The sequence below is a fragment of the Balaenoptera borealis genome (assembly GCF_965194805.1).
Source record: "Balaenoptera borealis genome assembly, chromosome: 8".
Taxonomy (NCBI): Eukaryota; Metazoa; Chordata; class Mammalia; order Artiodactyla; family Balaenopteridae; genus Balaenoptera; species Balaenoptera borealis.
Genome location: NC_138865.1, coordinates 96,627,503 through 96,653,047, shown reverse-complemented (window position 1 = coordinate 96,653,047; position 25,545 = coordinate 96,627,503). Strand labels below are relative to the sequence as shown.

General features: G+C 43.7%; 1 protein-coding gene across 9 annotated transcripts in view; it reads right to left on the bottom strand.

Annotated features, from left to right (window-relative positions):
- Positions 1 to 25,534, bottom strand: part of ZNF462 (zinc finger protein 462) — a 148,958-nt gene extending 123,424 nt beyond the window's left edge. For 3 of the 9 annotated variants that reach the window (XR_014247867.1, XM_082403711.1, XM_082403719.1), the window contains exon 1: positions 17,197 to 17,445. The gene's annotated coding sequence lies outside the window, so the exon portion shown is untranslated. Of the gene's footprint in view, positions 1 to 14,389; positions 15,683 to 16,506; positions 16,551 to 17,196; positions 17,460 to 20,348 lie in introns of those variants that run through there. The other 6 variants (XR_014247866.1, XM_082403717.1, XM_082403713.1 and 3 more) reach the window with 6 other exon arrangements.
- Positions 25,535 to 25,545: the final 11 nt, after the last annotated feature.

The window sequence follows — 25,545 nt, the reverse complement described above, 5'->3', positions numbered from 1 at the left end:
CCATTCCTAGGAACGGAAGATTGGAATACTCCATGCTTCAAATGCATACAGAACGGAGTCCCAGGTACTAGAAACAAGTTCAGCTGGTATGAGAATCCACTTTTCCAAGAGTCAGTGACTTCCTCTCTCTCTCTCTCTCTCTCTCTCCCTTTAACACAGCTGCGAAGTCCACTGAGTGTCCAGCCAAGTGTACTTGTGAACTTCGTGCCCTCTCAGGCCCGTGAGAGGACCCCATTCCAGCCTAGTGGCTTGACATACTCGCTCATCAGCTTTCAGGTTTAACAAGGGAAAACAATCTCCCCTTCGAATTGTAGGAGCTTTCTTTCCAGGAGAACTAGACAACCCTGATGGCTGTCTCCAGTTACACAGCAATTATGTAATTGCTGAGCTTCTGCAGAATCACTGGAACCATTCTGCAGCCTTCTACTACAGCTGCAGCACAATGTTCCGAGATGATTGCAGCCTTTGAACGGACGGCCAGTCTCAAAGCTGAGCACAAAGGGACGTACAATGGGATTCCATCTCAAGCGCAAAGATGCTCCAGCCTATCGAAGCCCTTTCTCCTCCTCCCAGGCTGGGCCACTAACTCCTGCCTTTGCCCACCCTACATGTGTGGGAAATAAACGGGTTCACTCCGTTTATGCTGACAGGTTCCAATAGAGGCAGAAAAATCAGCTGAAGTTTTGCCATGGACCATGCACAAGGTAATCATTTAGCCCATCATGGGAAAGCTCCAGAAGAGGACAAGATGCAAAGCGGGGGTGAGGGTGGGGGGTGGGGGTGGCGGGAAGCATCTCTCTAGGCTTCCTGCACTGGCATGAAATGAGTGCTTCCCTTCCTTCTGCCAGCTCCAATCCTTCATGTTGACATTACACATCCTGTACTGTAGATCCACCCCCATGCTGCCGCTTGCCCAGCTGAATTATCTCCTGCGTCACAGCGGTGGTAACAGAACTGCTGGCTCGGCAGACTTGAAAGCACCATTTCAATGCTTAATGCATTCAGCAACTGGACACATTACCAGTGCGTCGGTCGGCACTGGTTTGTGGCCCTCTCAGCAGCCATGCAATACTCAACCTAACCCTTCTGCTAACCAGATGGTCTGTTTGCCTCTTGGGACCAAACCATTCAACTTGACTTTATTAAATTCTATCAAAATGTGGGGACAGTTTACAGCAGTGTGTCTGGTTCATCTCCAACGGGGTTGCGAAGACGAAAATGACCTAAAAATAACTGGAAACTCGACTTCACACCAACAGTAAATATTTAAATGATCTGCCAGATTCCGCACCCCAGCAGCATTAACTACATGGTTCGCAAGTTATACTGTAAATATATACACACAAAGACGCAGAAATACATGCATCTAAATAGGAATCCGTGGCCCACTGCCTCCAGCCAAGGGTTCACCACCCTCTGGTTCATTTAAATGTGGTTAAGGACAGCCATCTCCATCATAATCACTCCAATTACCAAAACAAAGAACCTAACACAACTGGTAGAGCGATCCCACCTCCCCTGGGTTCGACCACCTAGACACACTGCAGGCGTGCCAGGGGCTCAGAGGGCCCTCAATAAATGTTTGATGAATGGAGACGAATGGGCACACATTTCTTAAATATGACAGCATCTATAAAACACGTTTTATGAGAGTGAAGACACTAAATTCTTTCCAACTCTATCATCATCCCACAACTACTAACTAGGAGCGCAAAGCCAGGCTGCGGCTAAATGTCAAGGAGCAAGCCACCTGCACAAGAGGCAGTGGATGGCCAGTAACTGATCATTGCAAATGAACTGCAGAGGCGGCCGTTCATCTAGTACCTGGCAGGGTGCTGGGTGTTTTACATACATTATGCCTCTGAGCCTTCACCAGAGAGGGGATTTCACTCTAAAGATAAACTGGAGGCCAGGAGCAAATTAGGAACTTGACCCCAAGTAAGGCCAATCACTTTTCTACAACTTGGTTATCACAGATCAGTAAGGATTCTGCAACTTGGAAAGAACTGAACACAGGTAAAGGTGGCATCCCCAAATCTAACCCTCCCTGAGGTCTCAAGGAAAATGGAAAAATCTTTCCACTCCCAGAGCTTTTCTGGCAGCTAGGAAGTTCTAGGCTCAGCCCCTCCTGTTTCTTCCCACACTTTTTATGGGCATTCCACATTATTATAACCAAGACCACACCCACAGCTTAAACCTCCACTTCTTTCATTTTGGCGTCCACCCTTTGACACCAAAAATCTCTCATTTGAGGGGCTTCCCTGGTGGCGCAGTGGTTGAGAATCCGCCTGCCAATGCAGGGGACACGGGTTCGAGCCCTGGTCCGGGAAGATCCCACATGCCATGGAGCAACTAAGCCCGTGCACCACAACTACTGAGCCTGAGCTCTAGAGCCTGCGAGCCACAACTACTGAGCCCACGTGCCACAACTACTGAGCCCACGTGCCACAACTACTGAGCCTGCACTCTAGAGCTCGCGAGCCACAACTACTGAGCCCGTGTGCCACAACTACTGAGCCCGCACTCTAGAGCCCGCGAGCCACTACCACTGAAGCCCGCAAGCCACAACTACTGAGCCCGTGTTCCACAACGAGAGAAGCCACCGCAACGAGAAGCCCGCGCACCACAACGAAGAGTAGCCCCCGCTCGCCGCAACTAGAGAAAGCTCGCCCCAGCAACGAAGACCCGATGCAGCCAAAAATAAATAAATACAATAAATAAATTTATTTTTTTAAAAAAAAGTCTCTCATTTGAGAGCATCCTAGAGAGCGGAACACAGTAAATAAACACCTGGTCACTTTCTCTCTCCTCCTCAAATATCGCTGCACACAATTTTAAGTGGCGACTATAAATGTTTTTAAGAATTAAAAAAAAAAAACTTTCCACCACCACCCTGGTCTCTCTGGAAATGTTCAAAATGTAAAAATAAATAAATAAGTAAGGCGTCATGGGTAATCTGCTTTGAAAGGTGAAAAAATCACTGCTGTGCTACCCAAGAACCACTTACATGTTCTTCATCTCTGCCACCACCATCACCAGCACGCTGTCAGGAGGCGCCAATGAATGTTCTTCTGACTCGGCACGGACCAGGCTAGGTAAGTCCTGTTAGGCCCTACCAACACCCTTCCACATTTTGAAATATCACCTACCCTGAAGGCACTCTAAAATTAGCCTCCTTCCCCGAGATCTCTAAGCATCTGATGTTACAGTACATTAGTAAGACCAAGTGGACATGGACTGTTAAAATAAACATTTGCACAGAGAAGACCAAAGCAATTCAAAGCAAGGACACAGGACAGCCCTCGAGCTGGCTCAGAGCTACCTATCGGAGTGAAGTCATACAGAGGCAACCAACATTTATGTGAAATAGCACAGGCCGGTATTTTCACTGAACAAATACAGTGTTCTTAGACAAAGCATTTTTGCCAGAATGATGCCACACAAGAGGAACAATAATGCCATCTTTCTTCCAAAATGCTTGAAGAAGTTCACACTGATTAAACATTGTTCCCATAACACTGCAGGGAATATTTCTGCAAGGTGGGATAGTAAGTGCACTTCTCCAAGAGGACACGGCATCACCCTTGGGTGGTTTACAAATCCCTACTGAACGCACATGCAGATGTGGAGTGCTGCGGAGTCCAGAGCCAGCCAGACCAGAGGCTCACAATCTAGAAAAGTCTACCTGTGAATGGACAACAGCAGCGAGGACTACTCATCACATAAGACAGACACGGCACAAAATTAATCCAAACACCAAGTCTAAGACGAAGGACAAGACAATTCACACCTGGTAAAGCCCTCAGAGCAGACCTCTACCTCAGCTTCTCTATCCCTGAGGAAGAAGGACACTATCATTTTTCCAGTGCCCATTATGAACCAGAACCCTTATACACATAATACTTTTTAGTCCTTATGTCAGTTCCACAGATTCATATTATTATCCCCATTTTATTGGGTAGGAAATCAAGGGAACAGAGAGGTTAAGTGACTTATTCAAGGTCACACAGCTAGGAAGGAACAGAGACAAATTTCATCCTGTGCTTGTGCAACACCCAAAGAGTGCTCCATCCACTACACACCACTTCCTTAAAGACCCAAGCAAAAGAACTGCATGCTCACACAGAAATTCTGAGAAATTTGCATTCCTGATTCTTCAGGAAAAGTTAAGTGCCTTCTCCCCAGCAAGAATATCCTGTCTGTCTGCCTATCTATCTATGTAAAATATATTTACATACTTCTACATAAATACATACACATACCCCCATATACCCATATACCCATAGACATGGCAGCCGAGTTCCTAATTGTTCAAACAGTTCAATGCAATGAAGTTCCGCCATGGTGTGCAGATTTTAATTGCGTTACTTTCCCATATAACTGCATGTCAGAAAGGGAAGGCTGCCAAGTGACAATCTGGCCCAGTGATTCACAGTGTCACACTGACACGCCCACTTCTGATACAGGTTGTTGCTTATACTTCCTAGAAATCATTGACTTCATTTAAGAGATAACAGTAAAAGATGTCCCCCAGCAGTGGCATGTTCTTTTTCTCTTGGAATACACTAGCGGCAAATGTCAGGAATTTGGACAAGAAGGGGGGATCCTATAAAGTTAAAAGCCCTCGCTCTGTACTCCTCAGACCTTAATGATCATGCTGATAAGGCAGCATCTTAAACACAGATGACTCTCTTTTTCATTTTAAGACTATGCCTTATAAAGTAAAAGATCTATTCAAATGAATCACATTAAATCTACTGAACAGGTATCATGGGCTGAGAAAAACATCTAGCCAATTTTCAATCTTTTATGCTTCAAGATTCCCATGTGCTGACTTATTAATGTTTTTCAGCTATATTTGACTCAAAAACTTGAAAATTTATTTTTCTGTAGACATCAATACGAGCCATATAATATGTGCGTGGTCACAGACAAGATGATGTTGCCACCAACTTTTTTACTAAAATGGGGAAAAAGATGATGGGAAGTTGGCAAGAAGGGACAAAGGACCAGGAGGAACGTACTGGGAACATCGGAAATTCACCATTCAGAAGCTGCTTCAGAGAAGATCGCTAACACTTACCTGTGCTGGGGTCAATTTTGTTAATTGTAGTTGACGTCTAGAAACGGGGTTATGAATATAATTATCATGAAGCAGCAATTGGGCAATCACAACCTAATTAAACCCACTGACTAGATTATCTTGTTTTTCCCTTAATAATCACATAACATTTAACACTTGCTCATTTCAGGACCTATGGGTGATGTTCATTCATTATTAACAAGCTACAGCCACTGGTCAGAGAAAGACTGGGTGAGAGATTCAAACACTTGAGTCAGCCAAGGGGTGGGGAGAAATTTCAGGGATATCTGAAATCTGTCCTTCAATCCCACTTCGCTGCTCAGCCTCCCAAAATTACTAATGAGAGGCAAAGCCACGGGAGAAGATGGAAAGAATGATGAGAACTTCCACACAAGCGCAAGGATACAGTTCTGCTTTCTTAAACGGGTGCTATTTTATGTGATCTATACAGTGTGCTTTTTCACATTTTAATGCAATCTGCCTTGGGAGCGGTGATTTTCTTTTCAGGATAATAGAGGATTCCTCCACCAGGCCTAAATACATAAACTTTATACATTTACCTCCTCGGACAGGCTCTAAAGCTCCCTCTCCTCCCTGGCTCTCATGTTGAGTGGGTTCTCAAATTCAGTGTCCTGTTCCCAAGTGGATGTCACTGCACCCATAAAGAGACCTTGACCCAATTCACCTTGACTTTCTGCAGTGTTCCTGAGGGTAGCCCGGGTAGACTTCTCTTCAAAACATTAAGAGGAAGATTGAAGAAACATGTAAAAGACTGGTCTTTGAGACAGGCTGGTCTGAGGGAGCATCTTAGATGGCTGGGCACTACAGCTCAGGCTGAAGACAGTCCCTGTGGCTCTAAAATAAGAAATTCCATGGGACTTCCCTGGTGGTTCAATGGTTAAAGACTCCACACTCCCAATGCAGGGGACCAGGGTTCGATCCCCGGTCAGGGAACTAGATCCTGCATGCCACCACTAAAGATGCCGCAACTAAGACCTGGCAGAGCCAAATAAATAAATAAATATTAAAAAAAAAAAAAAAAAAAAAGACTCCGTGCTTCCACTGCAGGCGGCATGGGTTTCCCTGGTTGGGGAACTAAGATCCCGCATGCCACAAGGTTCGGCCATAAATAAATAAATGAATAAAATTAGAAATTCCACCCACAGAACTGCACACTTTGGTACAGTTCAATTTTACTCTCTTCAACTATGTAGTTATTTTTTTCTGAGCCGTTTTCCCACTAAAGGACTTTATCTAAGAAAACAATGGTTCTGATAAGTTTGGTAGATAATGATACGGATGATGGGTAAAAGTGGGTGACTTTGTGACCTCCTCTAGGAGGTTTTAGACACAGGACACATGCTTATCCTCCTACCCAGGTTTTGGGTATGAGTCTGTCTAGGGACAGATGATCACCTGAACAGATCCATGGCAAAGTTAAGATTTTTATAAAACCACCACCAGTTGCTTCAAGGTTAAAGAGTCTACTCAGCAATTAACACCAACCGCCTGTCCTACAGAAAAGCTACTGCCCTGGATATCTGAGGGATATCTGGACCTGCTCCATGGCCCTTAGTACAGCTTGTTACTCTATTAAGGGCATTTGTGGTCATCCCTGAACAACAGCTTCCTTACTGTACTGTGATGTTTCAGGGAGGGGCAAATAAAACCAAAACATCCATCATGTCTCCGTGATCTAAATAGAGCACATGGTGATCACTAAGGGCGTGGAGGATACCAGCACCCATGCTTTGAAGAGTATCTGCACTATTTTCCAAAAACGACCCTTAGACAGTGGAACTAATTTTCAAATATGTCTCTGTGGCTTTTGAAAACATTTCTCCTGCTTGCAGTAACCAGAGCCAGTACAGGGCACTCAGGCTTTCAAAAGGGGCCCTAAGAAGAGAAAAACTTAAGACACCTTCTCTACTTAAAAAAAAGTCATACATCATTATCTTTCTGCTTGTAACAGGGAGGGGCTCCTTTTAAATAGCCATGTGTATAACTACGTTACACTACTGAACTTGATACAGTACAATTTTTTAAAAATTTATTCTCTAAATTTCCCCCTACATGGTCTCTTGGGCTTTTTTTTTTTACCATCTCCTCTGTAACTCAGAAGAACAAAGAGAGGGCACTCTTTAGTTAAACACACTTTGTCAAGATATTACAATAAGTTATATCTCTCATATCAACTAATATATTACAATTAATTTTCCATTAAGCTCAGAGTTCCTTCCAGAACACCAGGATATACTCCTGGCATAAGCAACTGCAAGAGACAAACCATCCGAAACATAAGCTATTAGCAAACTAAGTAATAACCGGGGCCAGTTCCCAGAAGCTGAGAGCCAGGAGGTGGTCCCCCCATGTGTGCATCCTGGCTCCCCCGTTACATAGCTCCATGAAACTTGGGTAAATTACTTCCCCGACTTCAGCTTTCTCTACCATAGGAAAAGTCCCTGGTTCATATTAAATGTTAAATAAATGTTACCTAGTATTAATATTAACTATGAGTCACTCCAAGAAGGGAAATAGCGTTCTGTTAACGGTTTATGTGATATTCCCACTCTATAGAGGAGTTGGCAGAATTTTTTGATGAAGCAATCATTTTTAATCTCGTTATGGAAGGTCTTCTTACCCAACATCAGAAGGGACAATACTCAGTTGACAGCAGAAGAGGGGGAGAAGTTTTTTATTTTATTGAAGCATAGTTGATTTACAATGCTGTGTTAATTTCTGCTGTGCAGTGAAGCGACTCAGTTATACACATATTTACATTCTTTTTTATATTCTTTTCCATTATGGTTTATCCCAGGAAACTGGATATAGTTCCCTGTGCTATACAGTAGGACCTCATTGTTTATCCATTCTAAATGTAATAGTTTGCATCTACTAACCCCAACCTCTCAGTCCATCCTTCCCCCGAGGGGGAGAAGTTCTTGTAGCTGAACTTTGACATTCAAATGAAAATGGTCTCTTCCGCTCAGATCCCTTTCCCAGTTATCATTATGAAATACTAATTAACAGTCTTCAGAGAAGACCATTTAAGATAGAAACCATCGAAGAGAAAAGTTTCTGGGTGATAAATACTTGTTATTGAAATCTTTACATAATCTCTAGCTGGTATCTATGTTTTGGCCATCTTCAGCCGATAACCCAGTGTTCAAATTTTACCCCACGTGTAGGACCCCCAGATCAGGTCCAATCTGGGTTGGGTAATTGATGTGGGATTGCTGACTGACTGGTCACACAGAGGGATGATGTAATTAGGGATTAGAACAGCTAAACGTTCTGGACCATGGTGGCCTTATTTTGGATTTTAAAATGCCAAGATTGGATTGACAGACCAGCCTGGGAGGCATGGCTCCAGCAAATGGCTTAATTCCAAACTGGACACAGGTGGTCATCACGGTCTATGCCTTTCCCCTCTGAAGTAAGCACATCTTTGTTCCTCACTTCTTCTAACACCCGGGGCGCAGGTAGAGAAGCTCTATGGATAACCTTAGTGAGGACTATCACATGTTCTGCCCATTAATAATGCAACTACTTTCTGCTGTGCTCTATTCTCTACTTAGCTCCTTTTCCAGGAAAATCTCCACCTAACTCTACTTACTTAATCAGCTCCTCCAAGTTTCCATCTGCCCTTTAGCAGCAACGCCGTATTTGTAACCCCAAAGTCACATAAATTGTCTCCCAAGCCCAATTCTATGTTTTACAATAAGAACTGACCAAAGAATGTGGGTCTGAGCACTGGTCTTCATATTTCACATGCAATAGGTACCAAATTACAAGGTCTTTTTTCACTTGCTTTATTGTTTTCTTAAAAGCAATGCCTTTCTTCCTGAAGGCTCTTCCCAGTGGACAGACCTCTTCTCTTCTGACTTGTCAATCATTCTCCTGCCTCTCTTCTCCTTTTCCTTCTCCCATCCAAGCAGTCTCTCCATCCCAGCAAATTTCCACCACGTAATTACGGCAATGCTTTAGCTTACTTTTCTGTTAGCTTAACAACCCTATTTTCTACTTGTGCTGAAAAATGCTACTGTTTGCTTTTCTGATGGGCTAATCCGTGTATCCTTTCAAGGCCTAACTTCCCCTACCATGATAGCAGCTGGAGCACTGATTCACAGGTGCCTTCCAAAGCTTTTCATTAGCAATAGAAATGAGACGGTTTAGAAACCCATTTCTTAATCTGCAGGTGAGTATTGGAACCTTTGTGCAGCAAACATCTTTCAAGTATCCCACATTGTGCCACTACACAATTATTTTCTGCCTAATAAGTACAATGGTATAGGCACATTTGTCCCATTAAAAGGGAGAATGTTCCCTCAAAGGAGATCAGCACCCTGCCTTTCCCCCACCCTCTCTGGCATTTACCAGCTCAAGAGAAAAGCACTCAGCTGACATGAGCAAAACTGAAGGGCAGTGACTCTCCCTTCTTAAATCTGAACAGGGAAGAGAAGAATTCCAAAATGTGAAGGCCTTAGCTCGTGTTCTGGTTCAACTGGCCAGACGAGGGTTTAGGGAGCGAACTGGCCTTCCCCAGCCGGGCTGTGCGACAGCTAAGCCTCTCCACAAATCCTGAGCTGCATTACTTCTGACACAGTTGTCTCGCCGGGGCCTCGAGCTCCTTTTGTACTCAAACCAATCTGAATCCAAAGATAAGTCTTGCCTGCTCATCTTGGACAAATGCTTAATTTCCTACTAAGTGATCCTAACACATTTTCATCAGGACCCACTGGTTGCTTGTGGAATTTTCCCCATCTCTCCTTGTACGGTCTTTGTGAAAAGTCTACTCGAAAGCCTGGCAAGTAACTTTCTGAATTAAGCAGTCTTCATCCTCAAGGATTTATTTTTTGAACAAATAAGTACCTCCCCACCTTCCCTTCACCCTCTGGAGCAGGCTCTGCTCTCTCAATGAAGTTGGGGGTAAGCTGTGGACAGAGCCGGCAGAAGTGTTTTCTTAATATTCAGAAGCAACATGCAGTGAACTAAACAAGCAAACACATGAAAGCAAGGAAATCAATACCAAAATACCCATGACCTGGCACGAAAAGAAACCTTCCCTCCAAGAATAACGCAAGAAAAAAACCCTCTCCAGCTACGAATTAGGCAAGAATGCTTTGAAGACACCAAGTCATCTGCTCACCAGAATTAAAAGACAATGCACTTGCAGGTGAACCATATGGGTAACCTCTCAGCCCACACTACTCTGCCTCTCTTGTCCTTCCAAGCCCTGGAAAATCCAACTTGGTGTTGGAGCCACAAATCCCAAGACTACAAACCCTATGTATGCATCAACTGATAAGGACAGGATCCCTTAGAAAGTAGATACATTTTACAATAGCATTTCTGAGCAGAAAATGTAAATCCAATTGCTCAGTGTGCGCAGTTCTCCAGATACAAAGTTCAAGGGGACAAAAGATTCAAAAGAGCTTCCTAATAAACTGTCAATGCAACCTAAATTCATAAAAATCCATTTTCCTTCACTTGCAAACTTCTCCTCCTAGGTTTTATAAATCCCAGAGACAGTTCCATTTAGGATTATCTTCTCTCCAATCCCCCCCCCCTCACTTTTTTTTTTTTTTTTTTTCTTCCTCAGTACTGGCATGCAAACCATGCTGTTTTAACTTCTTTCCTGTTCTCCCAGTTCTTCTGGAACATTTTATTTTCGACAGTCAACTCATCTGGAGGAATGCCACACTGAGGTCCAACTGTTTATAGCGTTAACTGTGTTTCTGCCAGAAGTCCACATCCAGCCCTACCTTCTCCAGACTGCCTCCTGGATTAAGAATTTATGCTTTCATTTGGAAGAAGCTTAGAAAATGTGGAAACTTCCAAACATCACTCTTCTTCTTTACAAAGTTACTCTCACTTGTCCAAGAGGAATCAGAAATGGAAAGCTGTCATCACCCTTCTTCAAGTACTGTCCCATCCCTCTCTCATGGTTAAATGTTGCACGTGCTGTTCAAACGGCATTTAAAGGATGACTTCATGTCTACTGGGGCATGGGAAATAGCTAGCCATGGGTCTGCAAGAGAGAACTGGGCCTCAAGGAGATACATGGAGGGCACATTTTTGGATGAGTCTGGAACACTGGGAAGCCACCAGTCATCATTTTAGACTGGATTTCACTCTCTTGGGCATTCATCAGTATTACAAAATGGCATCTCTGCAAGAAGCCAATTGAAATCTGTACCAGGTTGCAAAACAGATCCTCAGAGTCCAATTGTGGGCACTTTGGTAAGTTGCAGTAGGCCCAGACAAACTTCCAAAGAAGGGCATTTGAAAAGGACTCCCCAGCCCTGGATGACAGAACTACAGAGAGGAGGACAATTAGAAGAAAATCACAGCTACAGACCCAAGAGCTAAAAGTCCCACGAACAGAATTGACCTCTGGAGCGTGTCCCTTCTATGAAGGACCATGCTCAGCCCCGGGTTCCCCAACATGCTACACTCAGCTAACAAAAATCAATACTCCTGCCCCACTAGCGTATGATTTCAGGGTTTCTCAGACAGCCTTGCACCCTGGAGAGGAGAGCTGGTGTTTCACATGCCGCTACAATCATGGGCAGTAGGGCAGTGGAAAGGGCACTGGACTAGGAGTCAGCCGACCTGAGTTCTAGGCCTGGCTTTATTACAAATGAACTTTCTGACCTGTGCAAGTCACCTCACGTCTCTGTGCCAGTTTCCTCCTCAGTACGATGCGGGGGGAGGGGCAGATGTGAAGGAGGTGATCTCTCTAAGGCACAAAAAAACTAGCTTCTCAATGAAAAGTTCTGACAGGTGACTATCAGATACTTAATATTCATCATTTAGGGTGTTACCAAGTAGTCAATTTTTAAATGATTTTTATGTTAATTTCTACTTGGGAAATAATATATTTGTCCATAACCCCCAAAATCTCAGCTTAATTCCGATGTGCCCCCGAGTTCTTTCATAATACAATCAATGCCTCTTTTCTTTTCCTTTCTTATTTTTTTAAGCAACCTTCCCCAAACTAAGACTTGTGCTATTAAAAGAGCTTAGAACTTCCCATTTCCTTGCTAGGGCTAAAATTAAACTGTCCATTCCTTAGGGCCCAACATAACATCTGCCAGATGTCTTGGCATATCACACAAGAAGAGGAATTTTCTTCTAACATTATCTACTTTCCTCTCTGTTTGCTCATAATCAATTAATAGGTCACCAACACCCAACTAATGTTTCCCTCAAAGCCACCAACTTCCTAAGTATGTGAACTTCACAAGATGCTTGCTTTCACACACACACACACACACACACACACACACACACACTCTCTCTCTCTCTCACAGACACTTGATTTTTTTTTTTTTCCAGCTCACTAGATTTTAGTAATAGACACTGGAAATATTTCCCCCACTTCTTCTGAATTTCCTTAGTTCCCATATACCAATATCCAATCATACACCCATGTCAGGTCCTTTGCAATCTTAGTTCATTATTTATATATTTCCTAATTTGTGAGTGTGGCATTGTGAAATAGCCTCTCTATTCCCCAGCCATCAACTTGAAACATTCCGTGCAGCTTTGTCAGTGTTCTGTCCCATGAGGCAGTGAACTATAAGTCTGATAAAGGCACATACCACAAAGAAGATAAGTAAGGTTACCTTAACCAAGAAATCTCAATACCAGGAAAGAATCCAAGATAGACTAGACCCTATTAAACTCCATCACACTGAAAACGGGACTCTTTCCCAAGGCAACTTTACCATTCTTTCCTTTCAGGAAAACTGACCACAAGTACTTTAAAGTCCGTTAGTACAGTTGGATTTCTTTTTTCCCCTACTGTCTTCCAGAAGACTCATTAGAAAGAGAAAAAAAAAAAAAAATATATATATATATATATACACATATATACACATATATGTACAAAATAATTATTTCATCTAAAAGTTGTCTCCAACGCCAAAGAGTAAGGAAAAAAACAAATCCTGGAGGAATGTGATCAATGAATTAGATGGACATAAATCTAATATGAGAAGGATTGTGGAATCCGAAGACCCAACGAGAATCTTCTCTATGGCAGTGTGCATCACAGCTCACATATACTTCTCCAGCATGATTTCTCTCTGTGATATATTAGAGCAAATTAGGTAAAAACTTGCCTAATGAGCCTCATCAACTTGACGTCTCAAAAACAAAAAGGATCTCTGAGCTTTGACATCAAATGAGAAGGTCCCACTGGACACTTTTTATTGCTCTCATAGTGGTTTATCCTAAATACTTGTCCCATTTCAAATGCATATATCTAGAAAAATGCAAAAAACCATGTCTTGAATATAATGGTACTTCTCATGTTGGTGAAGAGCATCAGAGATGGATGTGTCTCTTAGGTAACCAGTTAGAACACATTCTCAAAACTCCAAAATGCCTCTTAGATACTTAATTTTTTTCCCTCCAGAAAACCTCAGCTCTAAGGCTGAATATTTGGTTGCAAAGTAAGAAATATGAGTCAAAAAACATGGTTGCTGGACTGGCAACCAGTTTATCAGCTTTTCTCCCTATTGAAAGAAGTAATTAACCAGATTTCCTGGTATCAACATCAACAACAAAGACATCATGGAAGTTTGCTTCAAGATCAACGTGTAATGTACTATGTTTACATAAACATATATGGTTAATTAGATGCAAAACTATCTGGTAATTACTTCCCCAAATAACTCTTTTTATCCCATTGCATTTGAACTTCCGAGTTTGAATATGTAGCAAATACATATATGCATTAGTAATTTTAAATATAACATTGCTGACATTCTACTTAAGAGCAAAAGTAATGGTATCAAAAAGTAACATTCAATAAATGAATAATGAAAGGTATGATTCCAAGTAAGATTTTTTTAAGTGCTCTTGGAGAGCCCTAGGTTTTTAATAAAGAAGCAGAGCTCTGAAGAGAAGTATTTTTAAATGAGCATACACATCAACTGCAAATCTTGAAAACCATACATCTTCGTCTGCAAAAACAGGGTTTTACTTCATTGACCATGGACAATTATCAGCTAAAAAACCATGTATTTCTCCTCTCCTTTCACACCCGTCAGAGGAACAATAACCCTCAATTAATGACACAACAGTTTGGTTTGAAAAATGTGATGTTGTCATATGCACTGAGCATTTACTGAATGACACTGCTCCCAGTTACTCAACAGAATATAATTACATCTGGAATCTAAAACCACCTCAATCTGCACAAAAATACTGTGGACATAAAGAACTTTACACACACACAAATCTGACACATGATGAGAAAGCAAAGCAAGAAAAAAGCTGGTATAAGTCGCTCACCAATGTGTTCCTTATTTCTGTTGAAGCTGGTACCTTGCTATATTTCTCCTTAGTTGAAAACGAGGTCCAATCAGCCTCCTTACAATATATTATTAATTGGTTCTGAATCTCCTCCAAGTTTTCATTCCACTGTGGAGCCTTCCTCACCTACCTTCAAGAGTCCGTCTAAAATTCTTCCAACATCTTCCCTCATCCTCAAGATGGCTACCTTACCTAATGGAAAAGCAACATCTTCATGGTTGGCTTTTATAAATTCCTCAAGCATTTCAGGATTTAGTTCTTTACTTGGATCAATTACATACATTCTCTAGAACTAATCTGTGAAGAACTCCAATCAGTGTGTGTGGACTGGGTAGGTTTGGGTCCTTTCTTCAAATCATCCTCACAAAATGTCTTCCTCTAAGACTAATAAATTCCTCCCAATCAGAAAGGTGAAGCTACCTGGACAGAAGGTTTTCTCAACTGACATAATACTTAAAAATTTTGTTTCCATAGTGACATTGTTAAGAAGACATCTGATATTTCTGAAGACTTAACAATACTTGAGAACACAGAAAAAACAGCAGAATGGAAGGGAAGAGGGAAAACAAAGGAACTAAAAGAAGGCCTAATACACAAATGGAGCATCCTGAAAAGAAATGTAGACCTTCAAGAAACTGGTGTCAGCCAGTCTTAGAGTTCCTCTGAGATCTTGCAGGATTTGCCGTTGCTGCTGTTGTTTTGCAGAAATCAACCCCAACCAGACAATAAAGTCTTGCAATGCATCAAAACATGATGATAACCAAGCCCCAGAGCTCCAAAAATCTCAGCTCAGGGCCACCACCATCTTCACAATGAGGAAATCACATTTCCTGGTGACTTGCAGGAGACCTGGAGCAGCTTAAAAGTTGTGTGAAGACCTCAGTGGAAAAATGTTTAAGGTTTTCCTTGCCTTTCCCGAAGGAGGTCAAAACCCTCAGGTCCACTCAAAAGGAGAGAAAAAAAATTCCTAAAGTTTACTTTAAATTGGCAACAAACGCCTCCATAACTTGTGAAAGCACTCCTTAGGTGGGAGAAAAATGTGAGCAGCCCTTCCAAGCCCCTCATTTCCTTGCATAATGAACAGATAGTGAGGTGAGGAACCACCACAAGATTCACCCCCTGGAAAGGGAGGAGAGGGCTGGCAAGCGTCCTCCTCCAGCCATCACCAACAGAGCTTCAAAATGGAGACATCCATAATTTTATAAACACTTCTCAGCTTTGTCTCCTGGAAACCCGCTCTCCTCCATTTTCTGATGGAGTTAACAACATGACACGGGCTTACCTGACTCAGTTCCCAGCTCTCAACCAAACTAGTTACTTCCTCAAAAATCCTGCAAGCCACCTCCAGAAACAAAACCAAAGCAAACCAAACAGCCAACACAGACACTCAGACACAGCCCCCCGGGAGCCCTGGGAGAAAGCCCCAACTGGTTGGTCTTTTCCCATCCCAGACGCGTGCTTAAAAATGAAACTTTTTTTTTTTTTTTTTTTCAGTAGGAGAGGAATATAAAAGGAACTCCAGGCAGCCTCTCTCCCTCTCTGTAGGTTAGAAGCTACGATGAAAAGAAAATGAGGGTTCCTCCAGGAATGGTGAAAAGCCTGGAGAACGAACGTGAGAAGAAGCTTTGTGTTTTGGAGTCTGGAGTGGAACCAAGGCAGACAGCTTGCAAATGGAGGACAGGGAGATAAAGAAAGAGAAAGAGAGGGGCTGCTCCTCCGGTGGGCGGCTGCGGCTTCCCCTCGCGCCTGCAAGGAGGACAGACCCCTGGGAACTGCACCAGGAGTCAGGCGACCCCCGGGCCCCTGCTTGGGGTCTTTTCTCCCTTCCTCACAGGAGAGCCAAGCGTGTGTAATGGCTTCTCCTCTCCAGAAACCGTTGTCCTCCTCCACCAGACGCTTCTGAACCCCCAGCCTGGAGACAGCTCCTCAGCGGCTCCTGAACCTGCGCGCCCCCCCCGCCCCCCGCCGGCCGGCGCCCCCCGCTCCTCGCCTATCTGCTCACCAGCAGCACCGGCCGCCGCCGCCGCCGCCACCGCCCCCCGACACATCCCGACCCCGCATCCCAACTTCGGGGAGAGAGCGAGCGAGCCAAATACCTGAGGAAGAGGGGGGTGCCAATCCGCACGGCTTTGCCATCGGGCTGGGGACAAGCAGACACAGAGGGGGAAAGCAAGGAGAGGGACAGAGAAAGAAAGAGGTCAACCCGCTCAGGTCGGGGCGGCCGGGAGCGCTCCCTCCTCTGCCCCTCGCTCTTTCCCTCTGGCTCTCGGCTCAGGTCTCCCCGACTCCCGCCCTCCGCCCCCCTCTCTGTCCCTTACTCCTGTGCCCACACCAGGAGCATCCGTCCTAAGGCTCCAGCTCTCTTCTCACTCATCTTTTATTTTCTCTTCTCTCCATAGAACTACACGAAATTAATTAAGCCACAGCGCTCCGCTCCCCCCTCCCCCCAGCAGAAGGAGCAGCCAGCAGGAAAAGCACAGCCACCTCCACTGCCACCACCACCACCTTCTCCTCCTCTTCCTCCCTCGCTTCTCCTCCTCCTCCTCTTCCTCCTCCCCCTCCAGCTCTCTCTCCCTCCTCCTCCTCCTTCCCCCCTCCTCCTCCTCCTCTCCTCGCTCGCTTCTTCTCTTCCAACAGCCAGTCCACGCAGGGGACTTCCTCTCCTCCCCGCTCCACCAACCCTCCTTGGCCGAATGAATGAGCGCGTTTGTGCCTCCAGCACCCCGTGCTCTCCTCCCCGCAGCACTCGGACCACCCCGAGGTGCTGGTTAATTGCAGTAACTTACTGAAGAAGCGTCCCGGCTCCGGGAGGTGTTTCGGGTTCTCCAGCCCCACCGCCTCCTTATCCTTTTTCTCTTTCTCCTCTTCCTGCTCGGGTTATTGTTGTGGAAGTTGTTTGGGAGTCTCATGTGCTTCTGCCGGGTCTCAGCAATGGAGGATCGCCATCTTCCCTGCCTTCCTCGGCTCCTCAGACTCGCTGCAGCTGCAGATGACCTGAGATATCCGTCTCTCTCTCCCTCTCCCTCTCTCTCCCTCCCTCCCTCTCCCTCTCACTCTCTCCCTCTCTCTCTCTCCTCTTCTCTCTCCTCTCCCTTTTCCTCGCGCGCTCTCTCTCTCTCTCCCTCTCCCTCCCTCTGTGTCTCTCTCTGAATAATGAGCAACCAGAGGGAGAGAGAAAGCAAGACAGAAAGAGAGAAGGCAGACAATCTTCTCCTGCCACACAAAACGCCGGAGCACCAGGGGGTGCGCGAAGCCTTTCTAATAACAACAACAACGCGCAGGAGAGAGAAAGAAAAAAGAAAGAAAGAAAGAAAGAAATGAGGAAAGGGCTGGAGGGGGGAAAAAGGAAGAATTATCCAAGAGCTGAGAAGACCAGAAGGAGAAGGTGGAGGAGATGCTGAGGCTGCGGCTGCTGTCCCCCCTCCCCCCGCCCCCCCCCCCGCTGAACCCCAGAAGGAGGCAAGGTGGTTGCAAAGTTAAGGCTGGGACATTGTCTTTGTCACTCAGAGCAACACAGAGCCAGGCCAGTGAGACGCAAGAGGAGGCGGTGGCGGAGGACGAGGTGGTGGTGGTGGAGGAGGAGGAGGAAGAGGAGGAGAAGGAGGCAAAGGAGGAGGAGAAGGGGAAGAGGCAGATGAGATGAATAAAGACCTGCGGAGAAGGCGGTGCGAGGAGCGCGGCGGCCGGGCTGAGGCGTGCGCGCTCGCGACCCGGAGGCGCCCGGCCGCCCCGGCCGGCGGAGGAAGCCCCCAGTGAGGACCCTGCCCGGTCGCTCATAGCGCTCCCACCATCAGCCCTGCCCGAGGCGCCGAGCCCCGGCCCCAGAGAGTCCCTCGCACGCATCCATCTAGAGGCCAATCTTTGCAAAGAACACACATTGGGAACTAGAGGTTGCAAGTCTAAACCCAGATCAACCACGTGGGGCTTTTTAATCCCTTTCCAGCTTGCGGTGTATCTCCAGTGAAAAGCTCAAATTGTCCATTACTGACACGTATTTTGAAGTCTTCTCCTCCGAAATAAAGGCTCATTGTGCATTTTATTTCTTTTCTGATATGGTAAGGGGGGGGGGGGTTGGGGGAGGAAAGAACCCATCATTCTGAGCCTCGGAACCACCACTTTCTTTTCCTAACTTGTGAAGTGTTTTGACGGCGCACCAAAACGGGGGGGGGGGGTGGGGGGGAAGCCTACTTAAATAACTTTACACTCTTCCAGCCCCGCGTTGCTTGCACTTTCTGGCTGATCATCTAAAGGCTCGGAAAGTAACAATCAGAGCTCCTAATGATAAGGTGTCATGGTGTTGAAGACAAGAGAGCCAAGATGAAGCTTTCACACCTTGAATTTTTATTTAGTGTAATTTCCCACAAATCGTTCTGAACTATTTATTTTGCAAAGGAGTGGGTTTACCCTCCTCTCTCACTAGGTCTAATGTCTCCTAAGGCTTTAATCTGATGGTGGGGAGGGGGCGGGGGGTGGTGCCTACAGTATAAAAAAATCAATATAGCAAGTCAGAAGCAATTGAAGTTCAAGGGCATGGGCTGCTTGTACCATTTCTATTTCTCGCATCCTCGAGCTGGACATCAACAGCCTCGGGAGAGAGAAACACGCAGCGCGCGGGGCAGAGACCTTAATTAAAGTTTCTTTTGTCCGCGTCTGAATTGGGGGATGTTGCTGGATTCCTTTGCATTGGGGAGCGCGCATCCGGTGGAGAAGGCGCGGTGGGGAGGATCCAGGGCAAGACTGTCCTCTGTAATACTCACTACCTCCCCCGCAAACCCAACAACAGTCCGAGAAGATATCCCCGTAAACCCACACAATGAAGGGGAGGAGGAGACGCGCGCGGAGTTGGTTCCCACCAGACAGCGGGGTTTTATAAACAGATCGGAATCCTTTTCCAAGCTTTTCCCCAATCGTTTATTCCGGGGCAGAATCTCTCACCCAGAGACACGATTTCACCCCCTTCCAGTCAACACTTCCTGCCCTTTTCTCCTCCCACTCACATTGAAAAGCTTGGGAGCCCTAAAAGGGTGTTGATGGCGGGGGTGATAAATAAATAAATAAATGACACTCTACGCGTGCGGTGGAGGAGAAAGGAGGGGGAGGGAGAGGCAAAGCGAGGAGAGGGAAGAGAAAAAGTAGGGAGAAGAGAAGCAGGAGGAGAAAGCTCCGAGGCGAAAGGGAAACAGTAGTCAGAGCAAGAAGAGAAAGAAGAAAGGAGAGAGGAGGACGGTAAGGCTGTTGAGGACTGAATGACCCTGGCTTTGAACAGACTTGGGAGGACTCCCATTCCAGGTGCCTGGAAGGACCAGGGGATAGTCCTTCTGCCCCGAGCTCCTCCCCCCCCCACCCCCGGGACCCCAGGGGTGTCTGAGCCCTGGCCGCCGCTCCCCCATAAATTCCTCGTGGCACCGAGAGGAAGCACGCCAGGTCTCCGCCGTCCCTTCACTGCCCCGGCTGATAATTTACCTCTTTGTCTTTAATAAAAAGCTGACTTTTTCTGTCAAGCTCTGCACCGGGAAAATAACAATCGTATTTCAGGTTGAAAGCTTCTATTACTGCTGGGTTTTGGAGGCTGTGATAAAATCTTCATCGACGTGAAGGTACCTTCTGGTTGGCTTGGGTCGGAAGTCCTAAGATGGGGGCCGCCCTTCCCCGGGGGCAGGGGGGCAGGGGCGCGGGGAACCCGGCGGTGCGGAGGGAGGAGGAAGCGACGAGGTCAGAGGAAACCCAAGACTCCTGGGGCACCAAAGGGCTTCCCGCAGTCGGGGAATGAGCCCTGGGGAGGAGCCTTTCGCGAGAACGTGAGCGCGCCCCAACACGCCTCAGACCTCATAAACCCACTTGGCAAAGACCGGGGAAGCGGCTGGCGGACCGGCTGCGGTGAACTCAAGAAATTAACCTTGCGCTGCAATTAAACGGGCTGCCGCCCTTTCAGACTCACCTCGAGCGACCGTGATAGAGAGCTCCCGAACCGGCCGCGGGGGGACCTGGCTCCTCCCTCCCGTCCCAGGAGAAGAGGACAAAAAGGGGAGATGGACTTGGAGATGGCCCCGCCCTTCAAACGCTCCAATCCTTGGAAACTAAACCTCCTCTCCAAGCCTCCACGTCTAGAAGGGACAAAGGCAGCGAGGAGATCCAGAGACCGATGGGGGAGATAGGTGGCTTTCGGGCTTCTCAAGTGGGTGCTTTGGGCGAAAGGTACAATGGCTGAGTTTCCATTCCAAATACAGGATAGTCTTTAGAAGACCATCTTCTGGTTTAGAAGCAAATTGACTTCCCAAACCCGTGAAGCAAACTACTGCAAAACTCCCGCACAGCCCTGCTTTTTGAATGTGGAGGGCTAAAATTTCAGTTAACGATGCCATACACAAATTTTTCGACTTTCTTTGAAGTCACAAGTGTCTTAACTATCCATCCGAAATAATTGAAAGAAATTAACATGAAAGAAATAAACATGGTGGGGGAGTGGGCTTTTTGTTTGCCTGCTTGTTTTTATTGGGGGTAGCTTTCTTTCAAATGATAAGAAAGCATTTGGATAAATAAAAGCTAGGTCACTCAAGGAAAGTGTTGTGGCTGAAGGTTTTAGTGAAAACCTTGACAAACTTGGCACTTAAGTAACTGTAATTATGCTTTGCCATTAGCGGACCATTAAGATATACAGGAGAAAGTTCACACCTCCTGCTGTTTCATTCCCTAAGAATATTCACAAAGATAATACAAGCCTCGTTGGGTTATCTTCTCCACCAGAAGGGTTAATTTCTAAAATTTTTAATTAAAATGGAAAAGCTTAGGTTTTGTACACAGGCAACAATGTGAGGCAAGTCTCATGGGGACACATTGGCTCCGTGAAATTTGCCTTTTGTTACTGTACCCTATGCCATTATTCCCCTGGAGTCATATGGGATTTCAAGACTTTGTTAATGTTCCAGGAAGTATGAATACGTGGGAAGTCTGGACTTTCTTCTCCCTTATCATGGGTGACTGGCATACGGACTCCTCATAAAGGGAAATTATGGCTCATCAAAAGAGTGACTTTATGAGCATTAATAGAATAATAAATCTTGCAATTTTAGTTCAAGAAACAGTGGACTCCTATAATCAGAGTGACCTATGCAAATATGATCCACTTACTTGCCCAACTCTAGCAGGATAGGGATAGTCTATAAATCATTTTGGTTTTTAAAGGTTAGGAAAGGAAAGTGCCCAGACCTCTCAAAAGTGTTTATGGGGGGAAAGGGGACTTCTATCCCCTACAGGAAGGAATCATGGAAAGAAGGAAGAGTTGGTCCAGAGGCTACATTAAAAAGATAGAATTTCAACTGAAACAAGAGTGAATGGATGTTTTAATGTCATTGTTTCAATATTTACATTATATCATATAAAAAAGGAAAAGTCCTGCTTCCTGAAAACTATGCAAAAAAAAATTCCAGTTTATAATCCCACTTTCTAAATTCCAGTTGGAAAACTGTTCAAGCTGATGATTTTAGCAAAACAAAGAGTAGATGAATAGAGAGTATGGCTTTTTCAGAAGTCTTAATTATTCCGTCTTTAAACATTTGACCACACACCTCTTGAACTTGGTGGTATTTTCCTTCCTATGTAAAACTAATTTCCCATGCTATCCAATATAGTCTTTTCACTATTTGAGTTTATTTTCAATGGGCTATTTATTTTGAATTTTTGAGATCTTTTACTGTTGTTGGAAATGACTAGTCTTTGAAAAGTTTTTTTTAAAGACTTCAAATTGGATAATTATGGACTCTACAGATATCAAAAAAGTGAAGTCACTAACACACCTTCTTTCTGATCCCTTACCGAAAAATCAATATATTTTCATAAACCCAAACCTAAATATATGTAATTAGTTGACTAGTGTCCACGCCTAGGGAGAAGTGACTGAAAGAAGACAAACGTGGATAATTCATGATTCTGAACAGCTCCCAAAGGAAGAGAAGTTGCGATAACTTATATTAAACTTCCCCTGTGTGAATCTTTGTATGTATACCTTTGGGTACCAAAGAAGATGTTTCAATAGCAATGTTCTAAAATAATTTTTTTTAAGTCTTTTGCCCATAGATAGAAGTTAAATTTACAGTTCTATCAAACTAGTTACTGTAATATGGACCATTCATGCGGAATGTCCATTAACCATTGAATATTTGTTTAGCATCTACAACATGCCATACTCAGCTGAATACCAGGGATACAAAGATGAATAAGAGAAGATGAGTCAAAGTCTAAATGCATGATCTACTTCAGGAACCACTAGCTTTAAGATGCCATTATATGGATTTATATAGAACTTTAGATTTTTACTCACTCAAAAGCAATACAGGACTTTGGCCAATAAGGAGACTATGATTAATTTGAACATTTTTGTTCATACTATAGAGTTAGTAGGAAGTAATATTGTGTTAAAATAAAATTGTGGTATTTTATTTTAAAGCCAGTGTCTTGCCTTAACTCATAATTTAACATGAAATTCTAACTAGAGAAGATCTTTTTTGGAAGAAAGAGCTGTGTTAGATCAACTATGATTAGATTAACCACAATTCATAAGAAAGACTCAACTGAAAGATTGTCTATTTTTTGAGGTATCCCGTCTAGCAGACAGACCAGTATTTCCAGATTCCTACTACTATAATTCAAACTGAAGCCCAGAGAGGGGATGTGACCTAGTCAAGAACACAGAGCTGGTCAAAGGCAGTCAGCTCTACAAGCTATGCTTCCACGCAGTTTCCTAAAGTTATCATTCTGATATCATCTTCAAGATTTCTTTTTTTTTTTTGACATGTTCCATACTACTTGTACTGTTATTTACTTAACATATATTACTTTTAAATGAACTTAAAAAAAATCTTGGCTCCATCAAAAGTAATATGACTAATGAAATCACAAGTCCGATGGGCTATTAATATATAAAATGTTAATACACATCAAAATAAATATATTATTAAAATTAGAATAAAGAAAAAAGATTTTGGATTAAAAAACCAGTCTGATAGTATACATGCCAAACTCTTAATGGTAAGGAGTGAGAGAGGTGAAAAAGAAAGTGTTTTGAGTTATTTTTTTGTGTATAAACAGGAATCACTTTTATAATTTAAAAACTAAGAAAAAATTGTATGGTCTAGTGGTGGCTAGCATAGCCCCAAAGTAAGCCTTTTCATTATATATACTTAGAGGAATTAAACATTAGCACAGTCTTTTAAGTGCGATTTAACAATATATATTTAAAGTCTTAAAATGTTCACACTTTTTGTTCCCTTAATTCCTCCTCTTAGAATCTACCCTAAGGAAACAGTCAAAAATGTAGAAAAGATTTACACAAAAAAATGATAGAGGTAAAGTAAACAATTGAAAATAACTTGTGGCGCTTCCCTGGTGGCGCAGTGGTTGAGAGTCTGCCTACCATTCCAGGGAACACGGGTTCGAGCCCTGGTCTGGGAAGATCCCACATGCCGCGGAGCAACTAGGCCCGTGAGCCACAATTACTGAGCCTGCGCGTCTGGAGCCTGTGCTCCGCAACAAGAGAGGCCGCGATAATGAGAGGCCCGCGCACCACGATGAAGAGTGGCCCCCACTTGCCTCAACTAGAGAAAGCCCTCGCACAGAAACGAAGACCGAACACAGCCATAAATAAATAAATAAAACCCAAAGTTTAAAAAAAAAAAAAAAAGAAAATAACTTGTGATTAGGAGAAGAGGAATGGTTAGTTGATAATAAATCCCCACTATGACATATTAGGCAGCTTAAAATTATTTACAAAGATTTTGTAATTAAATAGAAAAATGGCCTCATGCCAGGTAAAAGACCTAGACATAAAGTTATGATCACTGATTATTTTTTCATAATGCACACACTCAGAAATCACTTTCAAAGGAAATATACCAGCGTGTCAATAGTAAATTGACTTATTAAAATTTTAGGAAATGTAGAACTTATAAATGATCTATATAAGTTATATAAGTATATAAACCACATATATACATATATGTGTGTGCATATACATATATACACACACGATGGAGTTGACTGCTTTGTTTGAACTGAATTGTCAATTACCTGTTTTAGTATTTCAAAACATTTTAGAGTTAAATGATAGAACCCACTTTTATGTGTCTGGTAATTATAAATATGTCTTGAAGATCTTATTAATATTGCTAATAAAACTGTGTCACAGTATCTGTTTTTCACAAAGATAATTTAATTTGCTTTTTACAGGGACAATAAGAAGATTTGAGTGAGTATTCTGAGTACATTTTATATACAAAAGGAAATTTAGGACCAAAGAGATTGAATGATTTAACCTAAGGTCTTCTGACGCTAATAGTGTAAAGAAAACTAAAGTCCAGTTCTCCCAATTTCTACTGTTATGTTTTGAAATCTAGAATTCCATACAATCTCAAAAATATTGCCAAATACTATCAAAGGAAATTTTCTTTTGGCCCATATGAAAAAAGGTTATCTTCATCAAATATGTGAATAAAAGCTCTGATACTCTTTTACACCTAAATATTAGCAGAAATATATACTGTATATGTATCTATATGTATATTTATATTTCCCAATTGTTAAGAGTATATATAATTCTCAGTTGTTGGAAGATATGGAAAAATAGACCCTCTAGTTCTCTGTTAGTGGGAATACGAAAAGTTTCAATCTTTCTGGATGTATTAGAAGTCTTTAACCCAGGAATTTAACTTTTAAAAATTGACTTAGGAAATATTCATAACTGTCATCAAAAACTTTTGTACAGGGCTTCCCTGGTGGCGCAGTGGTTGAGAATCTGCCTGCCAATTCAGGGGACACGGGTTCAAGCCCTGGTCTGGGAAGATCCCTCATGCCGCAGAGCAACTAAGTCCGTGCGCCACAACTACTGAGCCTGCGCATCTGGAGCCTGTGCTTCGCAACAAGAGAGGCCGCAATAGTGAGAGGCCCGTGCAACGCGATGAAGAGTGGCCCCCACTTGCCGCAACTAGAGAAAGCTCTCGCACAGAGACGAAGACCCAACACAGCCAAAAATAAATAAATAAAATAAATTTATAAAAAAAAACAAAAAAAACTTTTGTACAAGGGAGTTCCTTGTGGCATTAATACCCCACAACAAGTGATTGGTTAAAGAAATTATGTTCATC